Source organism: Theropithecus gelada, chromosome 4, assembly GCF_003255815.1.
Source record: "Theropithecus gelada isolate Dixy chromosome 4, Tgel_1.0, whole genome shotgun sequence".
In the NCBI taxonomy this organism is placed as follows: domain Eukaryota; kingdom Metazoa; phylum Chordata; class Mammalia; order Primates; family Cercopithecidae; genus Theropithecus; species Theropithecus gelada.
This window is the reverse complement of record NC_037671.1, coordinates 133693063-133718908: the sequence shown is the minus strand read 5'-3', so window position 1 is coordinate 133718908 and position 25846 is coordinate 133693063. Positions and strand designations below refer to the sequence as shown.

General features: G+C 37.1%; 1 protein-coding gene and 1 pseudogene across 1 annotated transcript in view; both read left to right on the top strand.

The window, feature by feature from the left end:
- Nucleotides 1-25846, top strand: part of SESN1 (sestrin 1) — a 107461-nt gene that overhangs the window by 27429 nt on the left and 54186 nt on the right. The gene's annotated exons all lie outside the window — the stretch shown is intronic.
- LOC112623914 lies at nucleotides 8128-8228 on the top strand (annotated as a pseudogene).

The window sequence follows — 25846 nt, the reverse complement described above, 5'->3', positions numbered from 1 at the left end:
AGACTGGAGACCTACAGATGGGGAGGGGAAGTTGTGGTGAGTGAGGGGGCATTGAGATTCAAGCTGTTTTTTTGAACAGCAAGGGCTGGAGGATGGTGGGACATCCAGACTACAGGCTCTTGGAGTTATATACTCTTTCCCTCTTCAGAAAAGCAACCAGATTAAATTGTATTAGAATGGGCCAGGCGTGGTGGCTCATGACTGTAATCCCAGCACTTTGGGAGGCCGAGGCAGGTGGATCACGAGGTCAGGAGATTGAGGCCATCCTGGCTAACATGCTGAAACCCCGTCTCTACTAAAAATATAAAAAATTAGCTGGGCGTGGTGGCGGGCGCCTGTAGTCCCGGGTACTTGGGAGACTGAGGCAGGAGAATGGCGTGAACCCAGGGGGCAAAGCTTGTAGTGAGCCGACATCGCGCCACTGCACTCCAGCCTGGGTGACACAGCAAGACTCCGTCTCAAACAAACAAACAAAAACTTATATTAGAATGAAAGGTGAATAGTATACATTTTGAAAGTAGGCCTGTCTGAGGAAACGTAATTGGTTTTGCGAATATTGCACCAGAAGAACCAGGGCCAAGGAGATAATAAGATGATGATGGCTTTTTGCTTTTTTCCCCCAGATCTGAGTTTCTTTCGTATTCTGGCATCTGTTTGCTACTTCAAGTGTGACTTACATTTGCTGTACTGTAAGTCTTCATTGACACTTGACCCAGGCAAATCCGTTTTTCTCTACATAGTCTCTCTGAAACTTTTAAGCTTAGCACTGTCTTTCACTATTGCAGCATGTTTCTGTTTGGAATTGTCATTATTTCTTCCCTTTTAAAAATAATATCCATTTATATCTGTTGGTTATTCAAGTGGTATGGGTGTGTCCTCCGTTTGAGGTATCTTCATGAGCCTCTTTTTTCTGCTTCATATCACACATACCTGAAAACAGAAGACTATAGTTGACTTGTTTAGTTTCATCTTATTTTTATTAAAATTTAAATGCCATCACATGATCTCAGTGCTATGATACATGTCTGGATCTTCGTTACTTGAATTAGTCGATATTTCCTAAGGGAAATAGAGTAGACCCACATATAATTCCCATCTACTTTCTTTTTCATTTTATCCCAGAGGGATCCACATTCCTTCCTTACCCTAACTCACTGCAGGGAGACAGAGAGAAATAATAGCCCTCTTCCCCTACTGCTCCAATAAAAATCACAACAAATCATAGTGACTTAAAAAAAAAAAAAAAAAAAAAAAAACCACGAAACAGCAAACCTTCGTGATTTAAAAATAAGCAAGCTTGTGTTTTGCTTCTTCCCCTGTGAGGAAGCTACAGCAAAGGCTCTAGGGAGAGAGTTTGGTAGAAATCACAAGTGTGTGTATTTTTGTTTTAGTTTTCGGACATATTATTAGGCCAGAAATCAAGATACAGGATCTAACAAAGGCTTTGTATTACCTGTCAATATATGTGTTAGTTGGAAATAATTGATTTGAATGTAGAACCAGGAACTGTTGTATTAGTTTCATAATTTTACCTTTCACTGAGTATGGATAGTAGTGATTCTTTTATTCCTCTTAAATTTGCCTCTTTTAAGATTTAAGGGGTGATCTTACTCTTAGTTTAGGCTCTTACGTTAGACAAAAAGGAGTTCTAACTTTGTAAAATACCTTCAGTGTATTGGTTTTAGATTCTAATTATAGATAATATCTTCTATTATAATAGAGAAAAGGTACAGTAATAATTTCAATATTTTAAAGTAATATCAAAGTAATTAATATTTTAAAGAAATTTTTTTTTGTATTTTAATAAGGGGTCAATATTTTAAGACACCAGGAATATTACAATCACATATGTCAGAAAGACGAATGTGTGATCCAGAGTCTTTTCTACACCTGAACACACATTTATTTTATTTTTTGGCCTGCAACCTTGTCCTTATTACAGTGGCCCAATATCTCGCTTTTCTTTGTTTTTTAATCCTCTAGTCATCTTGTTATACATTTGAAGCTATTTAAGAAAGAAAAATGACTCTGCTTCAGAGTTTCCTCCCTATGTCTTCATGATCAAATAGAAAGGAATGTGTGAGAGGGACAATTGGGTGATTTTTAAAAACCAAGTGAATTTATATTTTAGTTATTTCAATCACAGTGAATTGTTACTTCTTTCAAAATTGGAAAAATAAAATCTCTGAAAATTGAATGAGTAAATGGAAACAGGAAAAGAAGAAACTAAATAACAATAGTTATTCTTAATCTGAGAATCATCATAATAAATAATAGTATTAGAGGAAAATAATATTTTTTTATAAACCTGTAAGAACACTGATAGTGATAATGATTCTCAGGTATGCCTATAGTTAAGGAAAATATATGCTTATAAAGGTTATGAAAATAGATGTAAAACTGGGAAATAATAGGAGTAGAGAACTGAAAAAGAGTTAATGGGCTATTCAATTCGGGAACTTAGAGAGGGATTGAAAATAAGTGCAAAATTTTGCAATTCAAATAGCACAATTTCTTATGTGACAGGTAACCTATGTTACATACTTGATGAGGAAAACAAGAGGACACAGTACTATTCTTGATAACTATTTTTAAATTGTCACAGTATGTAATATGAAGACATGCAGGCAACTAGAGTGTAGAAAGTAAAACAGAGGACTGGTTATTGTTGCTGTTGTTGCTGTTTTGCCTGTTACATATGTAGAGATTGCTAAATTGTTACTAGTTTATCACCACACAGATTTTGCCAACATGAAAGTATACTGTTAGCCATATAGACTTGTTTATACTTCATATAATCTATGCTTCCTATTCCTTCCTTCCTTCCTTTCTTCTTTCCCTCTCTCTCTGTCTCTCTCTCCCTCGCTCCGTCTCTCCCTCTCCCTCACCCCACCTCTCTCTTTTCTCTTCTCTTCTCTTCTTTCATTTGATATTTTTTATGCCCCATGTTTTGATTTGGTGATGGATGATGAACTGTGGCTTTCAGATTTTCCTTTTGTTCTAAAGTACATACTATCCTAAATCATTTTCTATTTTGGTGTTAATTAGTACATCATTGGGCAGAGTATTGTCTAGGTAGCTGAATCCATGATGCTTTGGGGCTAAATACACTATTTTCCATTATAGCCTGATATGTGGACTAGGTCACCTTTCGGTTTATTGACTCTGAGCTAACTCTGGAGTCATCTATAAACCTTTATTTATCATCTTGGCATATAATCAAGAACATAAGGGTATAGCTGTTTGAGGATTTGAATGATCATAGCCTGCAGGAAAAAAAGGGGGCAGTGGGGGAAACTCTAGAAGTTGACAGATATCAATCAAGCCAGTTTAGTGACAAGGCTAAATACTGGTTCACTAAGATTCTAAGACTATTTCATGATGATTTTACCATTCATTGTTAATTTCCATGTCATGAATTTCAGTTCTTTAGATCTAAAATCTATACATGGCTTAATTTTATTTTTTCTATTTAATTCAGTATTGATATGGGTAGAGTAAAAGGCTACAAGTTGGGGTAAAATAAATGAAAATCTAATTTTTTTTAGTTTTTTTGGCTTTTTTCTTCTTTTTTAAAAGGATAACTATTTTCAGACATTTTTGGGTACCAGACAACTTGTAGAAGGTATTTTTCTTCTTTTGAAATGCATTAACTTCACAATATATAATGAACAGCTTTGTGTGTAAGTGGTTAAAACTCCCCTGGTGAGGAATTTGTAGATTGAGTAGAAAGACAATCAAATTAAAAGATGGTAACACAAGACATATTTGAATCAAAGTATCATCAAAAGTTTAAAAGCAAAAGGATCAGCAAGGGTACATAGGAAAATGCAAAGGGGAAACAGTAGTAATCACAGCATTAATCTCAGAGAAGACCTCAGGATTCAAGGATTAGGCAAAACTCATCTTCACTGGCAAGATAGTGAGTTCTCAGTTGGGATGAGCAGACAGTTCCCCAGCTGTGGTTCCCTAAATTTTGATTGCTGTGTCTCCATGAACATTTCCATATCATCTCTATCCCCTCTGGTCCCATCACTGTAATTGAGTTGCCTATTGGGTATGGCTCATGGAAAATTTGGGGCAAGTCGTTGGTCTTTGCAGCCTGCTGGCCTTCCCCCTAACCCCCTGCCCAAGGGCAGACTTCCTCTCTTTTCTCATGTGCTCCCTCCCACAACCCCAACCTCCTACTTATTTCTCTTCAAACAGTTATTCCTGAGCCTATCTTGGCAGTTTCCTTCTCCTCTTCTCTCTAATATAGAGGTGTGTCTCTACCCTGGCTGACAGACATATTCATGCTCCCCTCTCAGGCCAGAAGCCTGCCCGACCTCTGCAAGGTGATTTTCTAGGACTCAGACAGGGAGGGCAGTGACCAAGGGCTGTTTCTCTCTGCAGGAAGACTTTATTACCCATTCATTTGGTATAATGTCAGATATCTTGTTCTCCCTGAGACCAACTATGAAGTGTGTTTCAAACTTTGCAGATGAAGTTGTATATTTACCTTCATACAGCAGTCCTACCTTATCTATGGTTTCACTTCCCTTGCTTTCGCTTACCAGCAGTACAGTGTAATAAGGTATTTTGAGAGAGAGAGAGACCACATTCACATAATCTTTATTACAGTATATTCCTATAATTATTCTATTTTATTGTTACTTAATGTTTTTAATTTCTTACTGGGCCTAATTTCTAAATTCAGCTTTATCATAGCCATATATGTATAAGAGAAAACATAGCACATAGGGGGTTCAGTACTACCTGTGGTTTCACACATTTATGGGGGTCTTGGAATGTGTACCCCACAGATACCAGGGGACTACTGTGTATTAATTCATGTTGTAATACACCTTTTTCTCTGTCTCTCTCTCTCACACGCACACGCCACCTTAAAATTTTTATATATGACTTCTCATAGTGTTTTGGTTAAAGATAAATGTGTTTACATGGCCTCACATAATTAATCATCCAAACTGGGACACTGTGAGAGAAGGGATTACGCCAAGTCAACAGGGGTAAGCCAAGATGAATAGTCAGCCTCCCTGCAGGGCCCTCCGTGGTCTGGCTGCTGACCTCGGCAGCCTCATCTTGCGATGTGCTCTTTCTCGCTCTGTGCACCCCAGACTTAGAGGCCCTCTTTGCTTGCTGCTTATGTTTGCTCAAAAGCCTGTGACATGCTTTTTCCTCTACCTGGACAGAGCTTTGCCTCTGCTCTCTTATTCATCTAATAAACTCCCCCTGTTCATTTTTCAGATTTCTTTCAATGCTAACTTCCTCAAGAATGCCTTCTAGGCTGGGCGTGGTGGCTCATGGCTGTAGTCCCAGCTACCTGGGAGGCTGAGGCGGGAGGATCGCTTGAGAGTAGGAGTTCAAGGCTGCAGTGAGCCGTGACTACCCCGCTGCACTCCAGTCTGGGTGACGGAGTAAGACCCTGTCTCTTAAAAAGAAAGCCTTCTAGAGCTTCCCTAACTTGATCCGTTCTCTCTCATTATTTCTCAGAGCACCATATTTTACCATGCTTACATAATTCTTGGATTAATTTCTGTCCTCCACTAAAGTGAGGTTTAATGTAGGTAGAGACCATATCAGGGTTTTCTCATCATTTATTTTTTCATCACTCATTAGGCACATAGTAAAAACTAAATAAATATTTGTTAGATTAATTTTTTTTTTTTTTTTTTTTTGAGACAGGATCTCGCTCTGTTGCCCAGGCTGGCGTGCAGTGGTGCGTTCTCAGCTCACTGCAACCTCTGCCTCCTGGGCTCAAGCCATCTTCCCACCTCAGCCTCCCGAAGAGCTAGGACTACAGGTGTATGCCACTATGCCTGGCTAATTTTTGTATTTTTAGTAGAGATGAGGTTTCACCATGTTGCCCAGGCTGGTCGCGAACTCCTGACCTCAAGCAATCTACCTGCTTCCATCTCCCAGAGTGCTGGGATTACAGGTGTGAGCCACCTCACCCAGCAGGTTAATTAATTTAAAAGAGGAAGATGAATATCAGGTTTGCTGCATATTCCGAAATATTTAGGTAGAATTAATTCTGATGCATCCCCTTTAATTTTTGCTTAAAATACATAGTACAATTTTCATTTATAACACAGTGTTCAAAATTTAAAATTTTTATTTTACATGTTATACACAAATATAAAATTTCTACATATTAAATTCGTTGAAAAAAGTTTTTGGTCAAGGCTGTTTTTTTCTTAGATAGCATGCCTGTCTATTATTTAGGTTTAATACATGGAATCAGATGTGGTTTCACAGGTATCTATATTAGTACATTGTTCTTTTTTCCTAAGGGAAATGTAAAATTAGGAGTAACTTATTGTTGCTTTAATTTCAGATTATGTACATTTTAAAGTCAGATATACAACTGAGTTATGAATAATATGTGTGAGGTATTTCAAAAAGTAAAATGCATTTTTAAAGAAATTGTTAACTTTCTGAGTAGCAATTTAATCACAAATTAAATCAGGGTTCATATACATGTATTGATTTAACCATTTAAATGTATTTGATTTGAAATTGGTCTGTCCTGATGCAAGGACTGGGAGGGGAGGATAGAAAGAGCAGTGGATACTTTTCCTGGAGACATTGAAAGTTGCCTGGCATAAATTTAACACAGAGAGAAGGAAGATTATGTCATTATTCCTGATTCCCTTGGTCATTCATCTTGTGGAGAACAATTGCTACATTCCAGTAACAAGTTTTCTGAAGCTTACTAATAGCTCTATGACACATTAAGTACTGATCTCATTTAATTATAATTTAAGTGAGATTAAATTATTCTATGTAGTTAAAGTAGAATCGAGCATCCTACAGATGCTGCACTAATTATAGTTATTGATGGCCTACTTTTTGTGACCTAAAAAGGTAAATGAGGGAGGGAATTGTCTTTGCCTTTGAGGAATTTTCCTTCTAAAATAGATTAGTTCACTGTCATTGCTGTTTATTTTCACCTAACACTTTTCTAGACTCTTCATAAAACTGCACAGTACTGAACTAATCAATAGAAAAGGCAGATGAATATTCTCCCAAAGGAAAAAAAGACTTGGCAGGTCAAATCAAGCATGTCAGATCTCTCTTCCCACTCCAATTAGAAATTGTAAAGTCTGGCCGCGCGCGGTGGCTCAAGCCTGTAATCCCAGCACTTTGGGAGGCCGAGACGGGTGGATCACGAGGTCAGGAGATCGAGACCATCCTGGCTAACATGGTGAAACCCCGTCTCTACTAAAAAATACAAAAAAACTAGCCAGGTGAGGTGGCGGGCGCCTGTAGTCCTGGCTACTCGGGAGGCTGAGGCAGGAGAATGGCGTAAACCTGGGAGATGGAGCTTGCAGTGAGCTGACATCTGGCCACTGCACCCAGCCTGGGCGACAGAGCGAGACTCTGTCTCAAAAAAAAAAAAAAAAAGAAAGAAATTGTAAAGTTTTATAAACAGGTGCTTTAAGCAAAAGATGGGATCTATGGATCAGGATACATATACAAGACACTAATTTTAAAAGCTATTACATTTCTTAAAATATTTCTCTAAAAATTCTCCTTTTAAATGTTTTAGAATCTATTCTAGAAAAAAAATTATCCTTTTACTCCTTCGTCTAAAGTGTGTGTGTGTGTGTGTGTGTACACGTATGTGTGTTTCTCTTTTTTGTTGTTTGTTATTGTTTGTTAATCTATGATTAACAGAGGCCTAGCTTTGGTGCTTTCAGGCTGAGAACTAAAAGGATGATTTGTAGAAAACCAAAGTAGGTCAAAGAGTACCATGGTGTAGCAAAGGGGAAGTCCCTGAGTTTAGTCACATTGTCTTGCCTCTGGTGGAGTTCACTTTCATTGTTACAGTCTAGGCCTGTCTTCCTGTGAGTGGACGACATCGTCAAATTGCAGAAAAGTCTCGGGAATATTATCATAAGTAACTTTTTAAAACAATATGTTATTGTAAGTTATTTGAAGAGCCAGTAGGGGCAGCAAAGGAAAAATTAAAAAGTAGAACTGAATTCATCCCTAAATTAATTTCATAGATCAAAAGCAAAAATATGCATGAATATGACAGCTTCTCTAAGTATGATGTAAGGAGTACTGTGTGGGTCTCTGTGGGATGGGAACTAGCATTTCAAATTTTGCCCGCCTTGTAGCTTGCTTCAGCAGTACATATGCCAAAGTTGGAATGATACAGAGAAAATTAACATGCCCCTGCACAAGAATGACATGCAAATGTGTAAGCATTCCATATTTTAAAAATAAAAATGCAAACAAAATTTTGCCCTCTTATTCTGCTTTTTTATATATAGCCGTTATGGAAGTGACCATGTTTTGAAATCAAGGAGCTGTTTCAGGCTTTAGCAATCCATGTCATGTTCTGAAAATATGCAACTGAATAAACATTAAAAGCAAACCTACTGATCATTGCAGTAGCAACTATCACACTTTTATGAAACACCATTTTGTGTCTACTTGGCTATGATTAAGCAGTACTATTAGAATCCAGGAATGTACTCTGGCTAGCTTCAAAGATCTTAGACTGTTTTTTAAATCTCAAAGTTAAAATGAATTTATCTTAAAATTAAATTTTAAGAAATAGCTTCCTTAGGTTGGTTAAATGTTAAGAAGTTATTATCTGTAAATTATATGTGTGTGTGTTTGTATATATATATGAAGTGATATATATGGAGTTACATAAATTTTGAAAAACTTCATTTTAAATTTGGTGTTTCCTCAAATATAGTATACTTGATATTTTGGATTATGTTATCTCTTACAGCAGGTTTATTCTCTGACTAAATTTCCTTTCTTTAGGTACCCCCCCCCCACCCACCCACCCTTTATAAGGGCAAGACACCCATGAGAATATTAAGCCTTTTGGCTCAGAGTTTTACTGAAGTTATTTTCTATTCTTGTATTTGCCAAGAATTGCTGACAACTTAAAAAGCTGTCATACAAGTGAACACCAGTTGCCTAGATTGTTTGATGATTTTGGTCAAGTGTGGATCGGGATTTCCTGTCATTTTTCTTCCTCTTCTGGGGATGCATTGCTTCTATCTCTGAGCAATTGTTCACTTGGAAAGAAAAACAAAGCAAGGTCACTAGATGTAAATTACTTTGACTTCTGTGCCAAATGAAACTTTTCTTCTGTTATGTGTTACAATGTTTGGCATCTTTTGGCATCTAGAAAGAGATAAGCAGTTAGGAGGAGAATGTGGGATTATTTAAGAGAGATTTTTCTGAGCTGAATTCTCACTCTTTCTGTACAGTCACACATCTCCTAATGATGGACATACGTTCTGAGAAATGTCATTAGGCAATTTTGTCATTGGGCAAACATCACAGAGTGTACTTACACAAACCTAGATGGTATAGCCTACCGCACGCCTAGGCTATGTGGTGTAACCTAGTGTTCCCAGGCTACAAACCTGTATAGCATGTTACTGTACTGAATACACACTGGCAGTTGTAACACAATGGTAATTATTTGTATATCTAAATATATCTAAGCCTGGGCAACATGGTGAAACCCCATCTCTACAAAAATACAAAAATTAGTCCTGTGTGGTGGTGTGTGCCTGTAGTTCCAGCTACTTGGGAGGCTGAGGTGGGAGGATCACTTGAACTCAGGAGGTCAAGGCTGCAGTGAGCTGTGATCATGGCTATTACACTCCAGCCTAGGCAACAGAGCGAGGCCCTGCCTCAAAAAATTAATTAATTAATATATCTAAACATAGGAAAAGTATAGTTAAAAAAAAAAGATACCATACAATATTAGGGGACCCTGTTGCATATGCAGTGCAGCATTGACTGAAACATCATGAGTTACATGATTGAACCTCATCTAGAGACAGCCAGTTCCTTCTCTTGGGCTGAAACATGTTCCTGGAATTCATGTGATATAGCAGATTATCATCAAGAGAAACTCATTTTCCTATGGATTATATGATCCAGCAGCTTGGAATACATTTCTGAATTCTTTGTGTTTTGGGGTATAGCTGAATGAAGTTTTTAGTATGTCAAAGGGAGACATGTTTTAAGAAGTAGGCATTCTACTAAAAGTATTGTAATTGCTTGCTGAATGAAGGGGATAATCCTTGAGACTGCCTTTAAATACTAGGAGTTCCTGCAGGACAGCCTGAATATTTTTTCTGGATCATGAAATGAACAACTGGGTTCCAGAAGATAAGAGAAGTATGAACTTCTGAGCAGAGGCAGATCCTTCAATAAGAGGAACCTTTCTTTAGAAACAGTAATTGAGTTTTGGGAATTGATGTCAGTCTGGAATGTGTTTGGCTGCAAATAACAAAAAACCCTACTATGTAGTAGAAACAGATAGGGGTCTGCCTCCACAAGAAGTCTTAATTAGGCAGTCCAGAGCTGATGTGATGTTCAACTACATTAATAAAAGCCCACTGCCATCCTTAGAATGTGATTTGTATCAAGGTTGTAAAAAGGCTGTTGTACCTTCAGGCATCACTATATTTCTGGCATCTATTGTTGTGTAACAAAATTTCCCTAAAACATATCAGATTAAAACAATAAATATTAATTATCTCACATAGTTTCTGAGGGTTGAAAATTCAGGAATGGCTTAGCTGGGAGGTTCTGGCTCAGGGTCCCTTATGAGGTTGCAGTCAAGATACCAGCTGGGGCTGCAGTCCTCTGAAGGCTTGTTTGAGCTGGAGATCTGCTTTCTAAACTAACTCACATGACTGTCAGCAGGAGGATTCAGTTCCTTACCATAGGGATCTCTCTACAGGGTTCAAGGCATGGCAGTGGGCTTCTCTCAGAGCAAATGATCTGAGAGAGTGGGGAGGGTCTAGAGTGTGTGTGTCAGGGGAGGGAGAGGACAGATGGAGATAAGAACAAGATGGAAGTTGCAATGTCTTTTATAACCTAATCTTGGAAGTGAGCTATCACTCCTGCCATATTCTTTTTTCACAGAACCCTGATACAGTATGGGAAGGGACTATACAAGGAAGTAGTCCCTTCAGTAGGCAGGCATCATTTGGAGCCATCTTGGAAGCTGCCTCCTACACATCACAAATATGTGCTACACAGTGAGAAGGAAAGGAGACAGTGCTAGCAGACTTCTGTTTGTATCTCATTGGTGATAACTGTGTAACATAGCTTCTCAAGGGAGGCTGGGAAGTCAGGTGTTTAACTTTCATAGCCTCTGTAGTAGAGACAGACAGAAGGAAGCTGGAAATGGAACTTGGGTTAGCCTACCGTCCATTTTCTGCCACTACCAGGGTATTTGATGACAGTGACTACTTTTAATTTGCCTGTATTGCCTGTTCTTAGAGTTAATGATGCATCTTGTAGGAGATTAGAAGTAGCCCAGAAAATTGCTTTTTGTGGTTGTTGTCTTTCCGAGACAAGGTCTTGCTCTGTCACCCAGGCTGGAGTGCAGCGGCATGATCATGGCTTACAGCAGCCTCAACCTCCTGGGCACAGGTTATCCTCCTGTCTCAGCCTTTCCAAGTAGCTGGGAAAGGTGTAGGCTACCATGCCTCACTAATTTTTAAATTACTTGTAAAGATGAGGTCTCCCTGTGTTGCTCAGGCTGGTCTCAAACTCCTGAGTTCAAGCAGTCTTCCTGCCTTGGCCTCCCAAAGTGTTGGGATTACAGGCATGAGCCACTGCACCCAGTGAAAATTACCTTTTTAAAAGTGTGGTGGTTTCTCTAGTTGTTTTAGAAATAAAGTTCTCACTGGCACCTAGCTAACAGAAATAACTAAAGGTTACTAAATTGTGAATCATAAGTAGTTTGTTGCGAGGAAATTTTAGGTTGTTTTCTCCTTTGTATTCTTCTACATTTGTTGGCATAAAATATTTTGGCAGTAAAAATTCTGAAATCTAAAACTATACCCAATGCCTATGTTTTCAGATCTAAAAAGAAAAATTCTTCCCAACCACAAACATATTGAGTACCTACCATATATCATGGACAATTAGTATAGATCTTACACAATTTTTGGAAATTTAAAAATAATCTCTGTTAGGCACTATCTTACTTAGTGATAATTTTTTTGTAATGGTTACTAGACTTCTGTGAACCATATTGTTGATTGAAATAACCATTCTGGTTTCCTTTTTTTTTTTTTTTTTTTTTTGAGATGGAGTCTCGCTCTGTTGCCCCCAGGCTGGAGTGCAGTGGCGTGATCTAGGCTCACTGCAACCTCCACCTCCTGGGTTCAAGCAGTTCTCTGCCTCAGCCTCCCAAGTAGCTGGGATTACAGGTGCCTGCCACCACACCCGGCTAATTTATTTGTATTTTTAGTAGAGACAAGGTTTCACCATCTTGGCCGGGCTGGTCTTGAGCTCCTGGCCTCGTGATCCACCCGCCTCAGCCCCCCAAAGTGCTTGGATTACAGACATGAGCCACTGTGCCCGGCTACCATTATTTTTATTATATATTCTTTCATTAGTTAATACCAAATTACATTTCTGAAAAATACCACACAACTTGAAAACAAGAAAGTAGAGTCTGAAAAACTAGGGACCCAAGAAGGATTGGAGAGGAAAGTGAAGAGAGTTACATGCAAAAAATAAATTGAAGGGAGATGAGGACCAGGATTATCCTACTCTCCCTTTCCTCTTTTCACCCAGGGACCAGGTAGAAAGAGGATTCTCTCTTCAGGAAGGAGAAGCACGTGGCTATTAGCAGGTAGAGGTGAGGATTAGAACCTTGTGTGGGCAGATGTCTTGCCTCAAAAACGTATCCATATGTCCCGGACAAAAGGCTGGTTCCATAGATATACTGGAACAACTGTTCACCTTCTTGAAGAAAAGTATGAAGTTTGGACCTACCGCATACTAACAAATAGAACTGCTATTTAATTTGACCTTCAGTTAGGGAAGGTCTTTTAAAGCATAAAAACAAAGGAAGAAAGCTTTAATGGAAAAGATAGTTTTGATTGCATAAAAATTAAGTACATCAAAAAGTACCTTAAATTTAAAATATAAACCATAAGTTGGAAAAATGAGTTGTATCATGTATGAAAAAGGTTAATATTCTTAATGTATAAAGAAGCTTATAAAATCAATAAGAAAAAGCAAAAGACAAAAATAGAAAAATGGATGTTATAAATAAAAATTTTGAACAAGTGTGCCAAAAAGCTCAGCTTCACAATGACAGAAGAAATGTTTTGGGGGACTATTATTTCTTTTGTGCCTGCTATCTTAGTAGATTGTCTTTCAGGAGATAATCCTCGTGTGGGTCAGGATGTTATAAACCAGGCTTTCTTATACACTGCTTATAGACACGTAAATTGGTGTAACACAATTTTGTCTTTTTATCAGTAATTCCACTTAGGGCAAAAATAATACTTATTCCCAATAGAGCTCTAAAGGAATTCTTTACTGTATTTTTTAAGAATTATAAAAAATCAGGTATAAAAATATCTTTTGAAACTGTGTGGTTCACCTTTAGACGGTATCACTCTCTTCTGTTAAACTGAGAAAATTAATGAACTTGTTTTTTCCTTCCTCTTACCTCCTATTTTTGTTAGGTTATTATTTTAATATTCTTAAGATTTATGACATTTAAGTTCTATTCCATCATCCTAACTTCTAGAGTTAGTCTTAGTTTCTATATTTAAGCAAATTTGTTGTTCATCATTAGTATGAATAATCGGCAGAAAATTAAATTGACAATTACTTAGATCTGTGTTCAGGGAATTTTTCCCAGATTCTCCCCAAAAAAATTAAGAAAAAAAGGAAAAGAAATGTCTTGCCAATAATATTAAAAATATAAAAAATTGACTAGGGTAAAACTGGGACAAGAAGTAATTCCAAAATAAAGATGAAAACTACTAAAATTGCACAAAGTAAATGTAATTGCCCAGACCCAGAAGGAAAACCCAAACCTGTTAAATTTGTCTACATTTGGTTTATTTTAAAGGGTATTTAAAAGCTACCACTTTTTAAATTCCTGAAGTATGCATATTTATTAGTACAGATATGATAGGTCCTAGAAAATATTTTCAAAACTGAGCGAGTATTCGTCCTTCTAGTTCTTGATTCATGAAATCCACCCTTTATGAATTTTCTTTCCTTTAAGTGTTTGAATTTCAAATAAAAGCAGTGAAAGCATCTAATGCCTTCTCATTGCATTTAGGAATGCCTTCATGTGGCCCATGAGCGCTCTCACTGGCCCAGCCTCATCTCCCAGTCTCATCTCCGTATTTCCCATTGCTCTCTATGTTCTTACTTAGTTCACTGACTTTGTTACTGCTGTTGTTCCCACTTTAATTTATCGCAGTCTCTCCTATCTTGGGGCTTTCTCATGTTTCTCAGCCTGCATAGAATGTTCTGTTTTCCCCTCCTCCACACCATGCTTTATTAACACCAGCTTATCCTTTATATCTTAGTATAATTGTCAGTTACGCAGGGAAGTGGGATATGTGGCATATGACTTAAGCGCTCTGCTGTCTTATTGTCTGGGTTTGCATCCCAGTTCATTATTTAGTGGCTGTATAATCTTAAGTAAGTTATTTGATTTATCTCTGAGTCCTAATTTCTTTATCTGTAAGGTGAGGGAAGATAACTCTTACTCATAAGATACTGTGACTATTAAATAAGAAAATGAGAGAAGCCATATGTTTCCAATACAAGGCCTGACTAACACTGAATGAAGTACTTGTTAAATGTTAGACAAAATTGTTTCCAACCTACCTCCTACCCCCAATTCCCTGCTGTGCGCACACACACACAACACACCCACACACACACACACACGCACCCCAGTCTAGAACAACTCCTTTTATTGAATAGTGACGTATATGACCATGTACCTCTTATTCCTAACATTTATAACTTTCAATTAATTTATTGATTGTTTGATTAATGTCTGTCTCCCTTGACTAGATTACAAACTCTGTGGGGTAGTAGCTGTGTAGTTTTGCTCATCGTATTCTCAGTACTTAGTCTGGATTAAGTCAACAATAAATATTTGTCAAGTGTAGAGACAAATGAATGAACTAAAGAAATATTCTATCTCTTCTCAAAACTGCATACTTAATGGTTGAAATGTTTCCTGTAGTATAGTTTTGTCTTTAATCACAAATTAAGTATCAATGACTAGAGAGTAATCTACTGCCAGTAACTTATATAAAACCTGTTTGTCGATAAAAATTGTTTTCAGGTCTTTTGGAATGTTTAAATACAACATTTAAAAAGTATATAATGAATACCTTCATTTTCAATAACATTGGGAAAGGATTACATTAAAACTTTAAGTGAACATTGAAGTCTAGATAAACTATTTTAAGTAATGTTTGATCTCAGCTGTCTAAAAATATACATAAGAAAGAGAACTGAAAGTAAATATACCAGTATGTTATAATAGTAGTGGCTTTCTCTGAGTGGTAGGACTATGATCAATTTTAATCATTTTGTATTTATGCTTATATATTTATATCAGTATAGTTTATACTTTCTTACAGTAAAACATCACTTTACATTAACAAAAATTATCTTTAAAATTTTCTCAAATATTTCTGGAATTTATAGAGGGAAACTTCATTCATTCATTTATCTAACAATTATTTACTGAGCAACTACAAAGTGCCAACCACTGTTTTAGGCTAAGAGGATGAGATTATAAATAAGCAACAATTCCTGTCTTTGTTGAATTTTCATTTTGATGTATTTGCAGCTACCTGTCTGACTTTGGTTTGAAACTTATCTTCTACATCTGTCGTATTAAAAGTAATGGCAAAAACCACAATTACTTTTGCACCAACCTAATAAAAAGCCATTGATGTCTGCTGTGGTTTGAATGTGTCCCTACAAAATTTAGGTGTTGTCAATATGATAGTATTAAGAGGTGAAAGAGGTGGGGTCTTTAAGAGGTGATTAGGCCAGGCCAGAGGACTGCTCCTTCATTAATGGAATTAAGGTCCTTATAAAACAGGCTTCACCCAGGGTTTGGCTAACTTGCCTTTGTTCTTCTGTCTTCTGCCATGTAAGGAGATAGCAAGACAGACCAAATGCCAGCATCTTGACCCTGGACTTTCCAGTCTCCAGAACTGTAAGAGAAAACAAAACAAAACAAAAGATTTTTAAAATAAATTACCCAGTCTCAGGTATTCTGTTACAGTGGCACAAAATGGAGTAAGACAATGTCACATTAATGTTTTATCATTTTTATCTTGTATTCAATTACAGAAAAAAAGAAAACCAGTGACCACAATTTCCAAACTCTTTGTAATTTTACAAGCTTTTAAATGTTTTTCATACTTTAGAACCCTATCTTTGACTTCTAATGGTAAGCAAAAATGTAATAAGAGGACCCTATTTAAACATTCCTTGAACGGTTACATTTTCTCCTTCAAAGAGTCCATTCATGTAGTATTACTCACTAATATATAGTCTTGCAGTTTGTTCAACTAAAAATACACAACTAATGTGTTACATTTTTCACTGAAGTAGCACCATTATTGTCTGACTCAGTTTCAATAATAAACAATTTTTTAAAAATCTTTATAATATTCTGATCCTCAGTGAAATTTCATGGCACCCTGCTGTTTCATAAAACCAATTTTAAAGCTACTGATCCAAAAGAAGTTTTAAGCTATCGTGAAACTGATTTCTGAAATGAGTTTTTTTTTTTTTTTTTTTTTTAAGAGATTTCCTGTTTGCTTTTGAAGTTAGTTTGCAAATGAGTTGTTTAGGACTCAGGCTATATTTCTGTGTCTAAGCAGTATTAATACTTGGTGATTAGCTTAAGGAATCAGTTCAAAAAAGGTATTCAGCCCTTCTTACTTGAAGTCAGGCTAATTGAACAACTTGAACCATAACAAACTTCCACTTAACAATATTATTTCTATGGAGGTGTGGCTGGGGACCACATTTCCCCTACCTAAGCAGTAGAAGCTGTGATTGTTCCTTCTCACCTTACCTTGCTAGGCTGGAACCTGGAGACCAGAAAGTAAGAACGGAAAGGAAGGGATGCTAGTGGTAAATGAGTGATTGTCGGCAGCAGTATTTTTTTAATTCCTTTTGATTACTAAAAGAAGATAGTTCTCTTGGAGGGTTGTTCTTCCTATGGTCAGACTGGAAATCAGCTTTTGCCTTTAGGCTGAGAGACCTTAGTTAAGGATTGTGTTTAAGTCTGTATTGTGATTTGGGAATGGGAGGGAACTTCTGCTGCCTGCCCATTTGTATATAGATAGGTTATTTGAAAGTTGGAGACTGCTTTGATGTTTGCCTGCCTCTCTTAGGAAGCTAATTTCATCAGTCTTTCAGACCAGTCCAACTAATTTTTCCTCCTTCAATCAGTTTTATATATTTAAAGTCTATTTTTAATATTTAAAGACTTGCCATACTGTCTTCTTAGCAAGATGGAAAGTCTATGATTCACTATACGTTAAAATGACTTTTTTTTTAAACAATTTAAAAAATAGCATTCTGTGTGTCTTTTTCTAGGCTGGAGATGTGTTCTCTGCTTCTAACCCCTGAATGTTTTGACTGCTACTTAATGGCGCTGTTGCAGACAGATGCCACCTTCAGCTGTTGTAGCACAATTGGTCAGTCTTTGAACAGATCTGAGTTGGGCCCGTTATTGCTGTTTGGACATGTTTAGATTTGAAGTTTCTCCCTTCCATTGTGAGTAGAGCAAGGTTATCTCATACCATAAACCTGTTGAAAAGTGAAAAAGTAGTTAAATCAGATGCCTATTCACCAGTTTGGCTTTTTCACCAAATTGGCCAATATTTTTACTTCATATACAGAGTTTTAAAAATCAGTTGTTGTTCCTTTACTTACAGCCTTTCCTTTGTTGTGTTTTCAACATTGTTTTATAAATCTTCATTTTAAAATTTCTTTTAAAGCTGTTGCCTATGTTTCAAGCCAAAGTCAGACATGTAGAATTATTTACTTCCTCTTCTCTGGGTATTTATTTGTTTTGACATTTAATTCTCATGATGCAACTTTCTTGAGAATTTTTTAAAGAGGGTTTTTTTGGTAAGTTAATTTCCTTTCAGTTCTATGTTATTAAAAAATACATGTAAATATATATGTAATGATTTCAACATAATATATATTATACACCAATATTAGTAGATAATATATTAATATAAATATATGTCCCCTCTCCTCCTTTTTTATTTTTTAACTGACACGTAATAATTGTACGTAATTATGGGGCACATAGTAGTGTTTCAATTACAATGTGCAGTGATCAGATCAGGATAATTAGCAAATCCGTCATCTCGAATAGTTATCATTTCTTTGTGTTGGAAACATTCAGTTTCCTCTCTTCCAGCTATTTGACAATATGTAATATTGTTAACTATAGTTATACTACAGTGCTATGGAATGCTAGAACTTATTCTGCTTATCTAGCTATAATTTTGTATACTTTAGCAGATCTCTTCATATTCCCCCCTTTCCCCCTACTCTTCCCAGCCTTTAGTAACCTCTCTTCTAACTTTTACTTCTATGAGATCAGCTTTTTTTTTTAGCTGCCACATATGAGTGAGAACATACGATATTTAACTTTCTGTTCCTGGCTTATTTTACTTATCATAAATTCAGTTCCATCCATGTTGCTGTAAATGACAGGATTCCTTTTTTATGGCTGGATAGTGTTCCATTGTGTGTATATAACACATTTTAAAAATCCATTCATCCTCTTTTTTTTGATACCAACTTTTCCTAGTCTTATGTGCCAAGATGTTCTCAAAGCCTTGCAGAAATCATAGCTGTTATTCATTCATACATAGGTTCTACAGGTGTTTGTTGAAAGCTAGCTCTGTGCAAAGAAGCGTGCTAAGCAAAAAGGACAAAGACACTAAGTCCTAGAGAGACTTGCTGTTTAGTGGAGGAAACAGAGAAGGAAGCCATTGTTGTGTTTTCAGTATTCATCCCGTCACTTTTTATAGCTCTGAACTTCACACATTGGAGTATGATTACAGCCTGCGATATATGGCCATATCCCAGGGTATGCAGGAACACATAGAATAAATTGTGACATATCTTCTTGAAATTTAGAATCGGGGGAATGGGAGGCAGGGATGAGGAGGAGATAGGTAATTTAGCTGGTAAGTAATGAAAAGCATTATTTTAGGTTAAAAATAAGCATAGCTCTATTAGGGAATAAGTTTTTTAAATTTGACATAAAAAAATTCTCCTACTTGTGGCCATCTAGTCACAGGCTCGTCATCATATTATCCCCTGTGGAAGGAGTTCACTCCTCTCAGAGGTTAGAGGTCCTCTGGGAAAGATTTTGTAGCAGCCCTTCTATCTGTTCTAATAAACCTGGTTGTGTGAGAAGGTGCCTGCCTTTTCAGAGCACAGCCTTGGTATTTCCTATGCAGTCACTACATTTTAACAGTAATCCTTTAAAAATACTTTCACTACTTTTGTTAACTAAACCCACCGTGCAATACTGTGGTGCAGATCTCAAGACGAGTAAACAAGGGAGGTGGAGGAATGAATGTCTCAGGAAGGTGGCTCCTCAGATTATTCACCTGTGGTAAACTGCCTGCACCACATACAAGCAGGGTCAGTTGAAGGTAGCTGAATGTTTATTGAGGCCTTTGTGATCTTGGAACACAAAAGATAAAGGGAGGGCATTTGTGAAGGTCATTCTTGTCACTGTTTCAGTGAATGTTGACAGCAAAAATATTGCATTAGATTTTTGTAAGCTTGTAAATGTAATATTTTTACTTATGTTCCAAAGTATATGAATTATTGAAGGTTGAGGCATTAGTTTTTCATTTAGAGCAAAGGACAGAATACACTTTTTTTCAGTCCATACAGGTTTAAAATCAAATTCTTATTTTCAGTTAGAGTTCTTCCATATCGTGCCTCAGATTTATTTATTTCAGAAACATGTATTATCTACTCTGTATAATATTCCATGCCAGACACTGGAGAAACAGATAAGGCAATGATCTCATTCTCAAGGAGCTCGCAGACAGGTGGGCAAGATAAACAGGCAGTTACGGTATATACTGGTAAGTGCCATGCAAGAGAATTCTGTAAAACCTTTCGATGGTTGGGGATGAGGGGACACAGAAAGGGAGTAGTCGGGGTAGGCTCTGTAGAAGAGTAATGCCTCAGCTGGCTCCTGAAACCTGACTAAGGAGAGGCCAGTTGAAGAAGTGAGAGATAAGGTGCTCTTGTCAGAGAGATTAGCATGTGCAAAAGTACAGAATCATGAGATTTACTGTGTTTGAAGAACTGTAAGTAAGTTGAACTCAGTATCATTGGAGACATAGATAGAGATGAAATCTGAAATGGAATTATATGCCATGTGAAGAATCTGGATTTTATTTTGAAAGTTAGGGGTGAACCTATCAAGGGTTATATCATCATCAGATCTGCATTTTGGAAAGACTGCTCCAGTGTAGAGAATAGGCTAGAAGGTGGCAAAGGCATTGAGACAGAAAGGAGGCTATTGTTCTAATCCGGGAGAGACATGGTGAGGAGCTGTTTTGATGGGATTGGGAGTGAGGTTGAAGATAGGGGATAGATTTGACAGTTTCTAGGATGTAGAATATTCAGAACTTGACAAGAGGTTAGTAAGGGTGTCAGAGGAGCCTAGCTAGGCACAGACTTGCAGGTGTCTGCACTGGACAACTGGAGGTATAATAAGGCCTTCGTGGAGATAGGGAATATAAAAGGTGGTAGCGTAGTGCAATGGGTTTGGGGAAGGTGATGAGTTCAGCCTTTTTGTTTTTGTTTTTTTTAGAGATGGAGTCTCGCTCTTGTTGCCCAGGCTGGAGTGCAATGGTGCAATCTCGGCTCACTGCAACCTCTGCCTCCCAAGTTCAACTGATTCTCCTGCCTCAGCTGCCCGAGTAGCTGAGATTACAGGCATGCACCACCACGCTCAGCTAATTTTGTATTTTTAGTAGAGACTGGGTTTCTTCATGTTGGTCAGGCTGGTCTCGAACTCCTGACCTCAGGTGATCTGCCCGCCTCGGGCTCCCAAAGTGCTGGGATTACAGATGTGAGCCACTGTGCCCGGCTGAGTTCAGCTTTTTATTTTTTATTTTTTGATTCGAGATGTCTGTGTGACATCAAGATTAAATATTTTAAGCAGATAGAGAAGTAGGCCTCAGATTCAGGAGAAAGGACTGAGATGTAATTACAGGTTTGGTCAGTGATGAAAGAATGAGATCATTCAGAGTGATCTAGATCTAGATACTCTCTTATGTTTTCTTCTAGATGTTTTTTAGTCTTATATGTTAAATTTAAATTTAGGTCTGTGATCCATTTTGAGTTACTTTTTGTTAAGGGTATGAGGTTTGTGTCTGGAGTAATTTTGTTTTCTTTCTTTTTTTTGCATATGGATGTCCTATTAGTTCATCATCATTTGGTGGAAAGACTATCCTTTCTCCACTGAATTGCCTGTGCTCCCCCTTTTTTTTTTTTTTTTTAAGGCAGGTTCTCACTCTGTCACCCAGGCTGGAGTGTGGTGGTGTAATCACGGCTCAGTGCCAGTATCCTTGGCTCAGACGGCCCTCCTGTCTTAGCCTCCCAAGTAGCTGGGATCACTGGAATGTGCCACTATGCCTGGATATATATATATATTTGTTTTTGTAGGAATAGAGTCTCCCTGTGTTGCTTGGGCTGGTCTTGAACTCCTGGGCTCAAGCAATCCTCTTGCCTTGGCCTCCCAGAGTGCTGGGATTACAGGTGAGAGCCACCATGCCTGGCCACTTCTTTGTTAACAATAAGTTGACCATATTTTTATCAGTCTATTTCTGGGCTCTCTATTCTGTTCCATTGATATGTCTATCTGGCCTTTCACCAATATTATGCTGTATTGATTATGATAGCTTTATAGTGAGTCATGAAAACAGTATGACTGTTCTAGGTCTTTTGCCTTTCCATATAAAATTTTGAATCAGCTTGTTGATACTTACAAAATAGCTTTCCAGGATTCTAATTGGAATGTTGAACTTAACAGATGGGAAAAATGAACACTTTACTAGTACTGAGTCTTCCAATCTATGAGCATTGAGTATTTCTCCACTTATTTAGATCTTGGATTTCTTTGATCAGAGTTTTGTAGTTTTTGGTGTATAGAGTCTGTACATATTTTGTTGGATTTATACCTATTTTATTTTTTATTGTAATTTTTTAAATTTCAAATTCCAATTGTTCATTGATGGTCTATAGGAAAGCAATTCACTCTTGTATATTAACTTTGTATCCGGCAACCTGCTCAACTCCCGTATTAGTTCTAGGAGTTCGTTGTTTTTTATAAATTCCTTGGGATTTTCTGTGTACATCATTGTGTCATCTGTAAGTTGGGACAGTTGTATTTATTCCGTTTTTTTTTTTTTTTAAATCTGTATGGCTTTTACTTTTCTTGCCTTATTGTCCTGACTAGAACTTCCTGGACTATGTTGAGTAAGAGTGATGAGAGTAAATACTCTTTCCTTCTTCCCAATCTTAAGAGGAAAGCATTCCATCTTTCACCATTAAGTATAAAAACAGCTGTAGGTTTTTGTAGAAGTTTTTCATTAAGCTGAGGTAACTCCCACCCTGTTCTTTTTTTTCTGAAAGTTTTTAAAAATCATAAATCAGTGTTAAATTTACTGATATGTTTTTCTGCATTGATTAATATGAACATATGGTTTTTCTTCCTTAGCCTGTTAAAATGGTAGATTATATTGATTGATTTTCAGATGTTGAACCAGCCATGCATTCCTGGAATAAATCCCCCTAAATCATGATATATAATGCTTTTTATACATTGTGGAATTCTGTTTGCTAATATTTTGCTTAGGATTTTTGCCTCCATTATCATGAGGACTGTATTTTTCTTTTTTTGTACTGTCTTTGTCTGGTTTTGGTATTAGGCTAATACTAGCTTCATAAAAATAATTGAAAAATTTTCCCTCCTTTCTTATTTTCTGGAAAATACTATGTAAAATCGGAGTTAATTCTTTAGATGTTTGGTGGAGTTATCCAGTGAAAGAAACTGGATTTGGAAATTTATTTTGGGGGAGTTTTTAAAAATCACAAATTCAGTTTTCTTAATAGTAATAGGACCATTCAAGTGATATATTTCATAGTAGGTGAGTTATGGTGGGAATTGACCCATTTTGTCTAACTTGTCAAATGTATAAGTATAGAATGTTCACAGTATTCCATTATTATCTTTTGGTCGTTGCAGGGGTTTTTTTTTTGCAATAATCCTCTGTTTCATTCCCAATAAATATTGGTAATTTATGTCTTCTCTTATTTTCCGTGTCAGTCTTGATAGAGGTTTTTCCATTTTTTTTCTTTTCAAAGAACCAGCACTTGGTTTCACTGATTTTCTTTTACTCTTTTGTTTTTCTGTTTTCAAATTCATTGATGTTTGTTCTTTATTATTTTCTTCCCTCTGCTTGATTCTCAGTTTATACTGCTCTTCTTTCCCTAGGCTCTTGAAGTAGAATTTTGGATCATTTATCTGAATTTTTTATTTTTTTAATGTATGCATGCAGTGTTATAAATTTCCCTCTCAGCACTGCTTCAGCTGTGTTCCACAAATTTTGATATGTTGTATTTTCATTTTCATCCTATTCAATGTATTTTTTAAATCTCCCCAATACCTCCTCTTTTACTCATGAATCATTTCTGAGTGTGGTGTTTAGTTTGCAAATGTGTCCAGGCTTCCACTTTCCTATTATCTTTCTATTATTTATTTTTAGTGTGATTTTATTTTAATCAGAGAACACATACTTTGCATGATTTTTGTTCTTTTAAATATATTCAGATTTTTTTTTTTTTTTTTTTTTTTTTTTTTTTTTTTTTGAGACGGAGTCTCGCTCTGTCACCCAGGCTGGAGTGCAGTGGCCGGATCTCAGCTCACTGCAAGCTCCGCCTCCTGGGTTCACGCCATTCTCCTGCCTCAGCCTCCCGAGTAGCTGGGACTACAGGCCATGATGTATTCTGTTTTGGTATATATTCCCTGAGCATGCTAAAAGAATGTGTATTTTCTTATTAGGTGGAGTATTTTATAAATGTTGATTACATCCTGATGGTTTATAATATTGTTGAGTTCCTCTACATCTTTGCTGATTTTCTGTCTAGTTGTTCTAGCAATTGTTGAGAGAGGAATGTTGAAGTCTCTTACTATAATTATGAATTTGTTTATTTCTTCTTTCAGTACTATCAGGTTTTCCTTCATATATTTTACAGCTCTGTTTGGTGGATGTGCATTTGGGATTGCTATATCTTCTTGGTGGGTTTAACTTTTTATCATGATATATAATGTCCCTCCTTGTCTCTGGTAATTTTCTTTGCTCTGAAGTCTACTTTATTTGATATTAATGCAACAATTCCTGCTTTTTCAAAAAATGTAGTAAAACAACAATTATGGTAAATAACTTCTACCACTTTTTCATTGTCCTCAAAATCGCTCCTTTGGCTTCATAGTTACTTGTTGGTGGCGTGAGTACTTTTACAAGTAGGTTTGGTAGATTTGCTGAGTTGTTGTTGGAGACGAGAAATAGCAAAAGGTCATCTGCTATTTTTATGTTGCGATTTTTTAAAAAAATTATTATTTAGTTTTTGAGACAGGGTCTCACTCTGCCACCCAGACTGGTACAATCACAACTCACGGCAGCCTTCTGTGCTCAAACAATCCTCCTGCCTAAGCCTCCCAAGTAGCTGGGACTATAGGTGCATGCCACCATGCCTGGCAAGTTTTTTTTTTTTTTTTTTTTTTTTTTAATAGAAACAGTGTCCCACTATGTTGCCCAGGCTGATCTCAAACTCCTGGGCTCACACTAATCTCCTTCCTCAGCTTCCCAAAGTGCTGGGAGCATAGGCAGGAGCCACCGTGCCCGGCCTGCAATTTGAAATGATGCACACTCTGTAAATTGAGGATATATTATTTTAAAAATTTATGCTAGTTTGGGCTGAGTGCGGTGGCTCACACCTGTAATCCCAGCACTTTGGGAGGCTAAGGCAGGCAGATCACGAGGTCAGGAGATCAAGACCATCCTGGCTAACACGGTGAAACCCTGTCTCTATTAAAAATACAAAAAATTAGCCAGACGTGGTCACAGGCGCCTGTAGTCCTAGCTGCTCAGGATACTGAGGCAGGAGAATCGCTTGAACCCGGGAGGCGGAGCTTGCAGTGAGCTGAGATTGCACCACTGCACTTCAGCCTGGGCGACAGAGGGAGACTCCATCTAAAAAATAAAAATTATGCTAGTTTGTCACATATATGGTTAACAGTTCATTTGTTTTTAAGTTAAAATCAAGGAAGCGACACCAAGAATTCCTGTTTTAATTTAATCATTGTAGTGAAACACCTGATGTAATTTGCTGGCGTTACCCCAAGAGTCCTTGGACAGTATGTACACAAAGAATGAGAATGGCACAACTAAAACGATACATTCATAGTAACTTTCCCATATTTAACAACTAAATTGACAGAGAAATCAAAAGTCCAAACAATAAATGAAACCTTTTAATCCTTCCTCAACCCCAGTAATTTATTACTCCCCCTAAAAAATCCTCAGTCCTAATACTTTTCTGCCTATTTTATTCAAAAACATGTATTTAAATATAAGAAAAAGGAATGTCATATAAAGGAGAAGAGACTTGCCAAACTAGATTTTTTCTCTTGTGAAAGAAGGGAGAGTTGGGGGTTGTGGTGGGGGTCATTGTTGCTTAACATTTATTAGTGCTGTAGTTGAAGACTAGCAATTCAAATAATAATCTCTAATCTCATGATTGAAGTTTTCATGCTAAAGATAATACTGTACTTGGTATCAGTAGGCCATCTCTTTCCAGGTAGTTGTTTCCCCAGTCGTGGTTCCTAAGTGAGCTCAGCCATCCACATTCTCTCACTGTCCTTCATTTGTCTGATGGTACATACACATTTGTGAAATCCCAGCCACAGCTG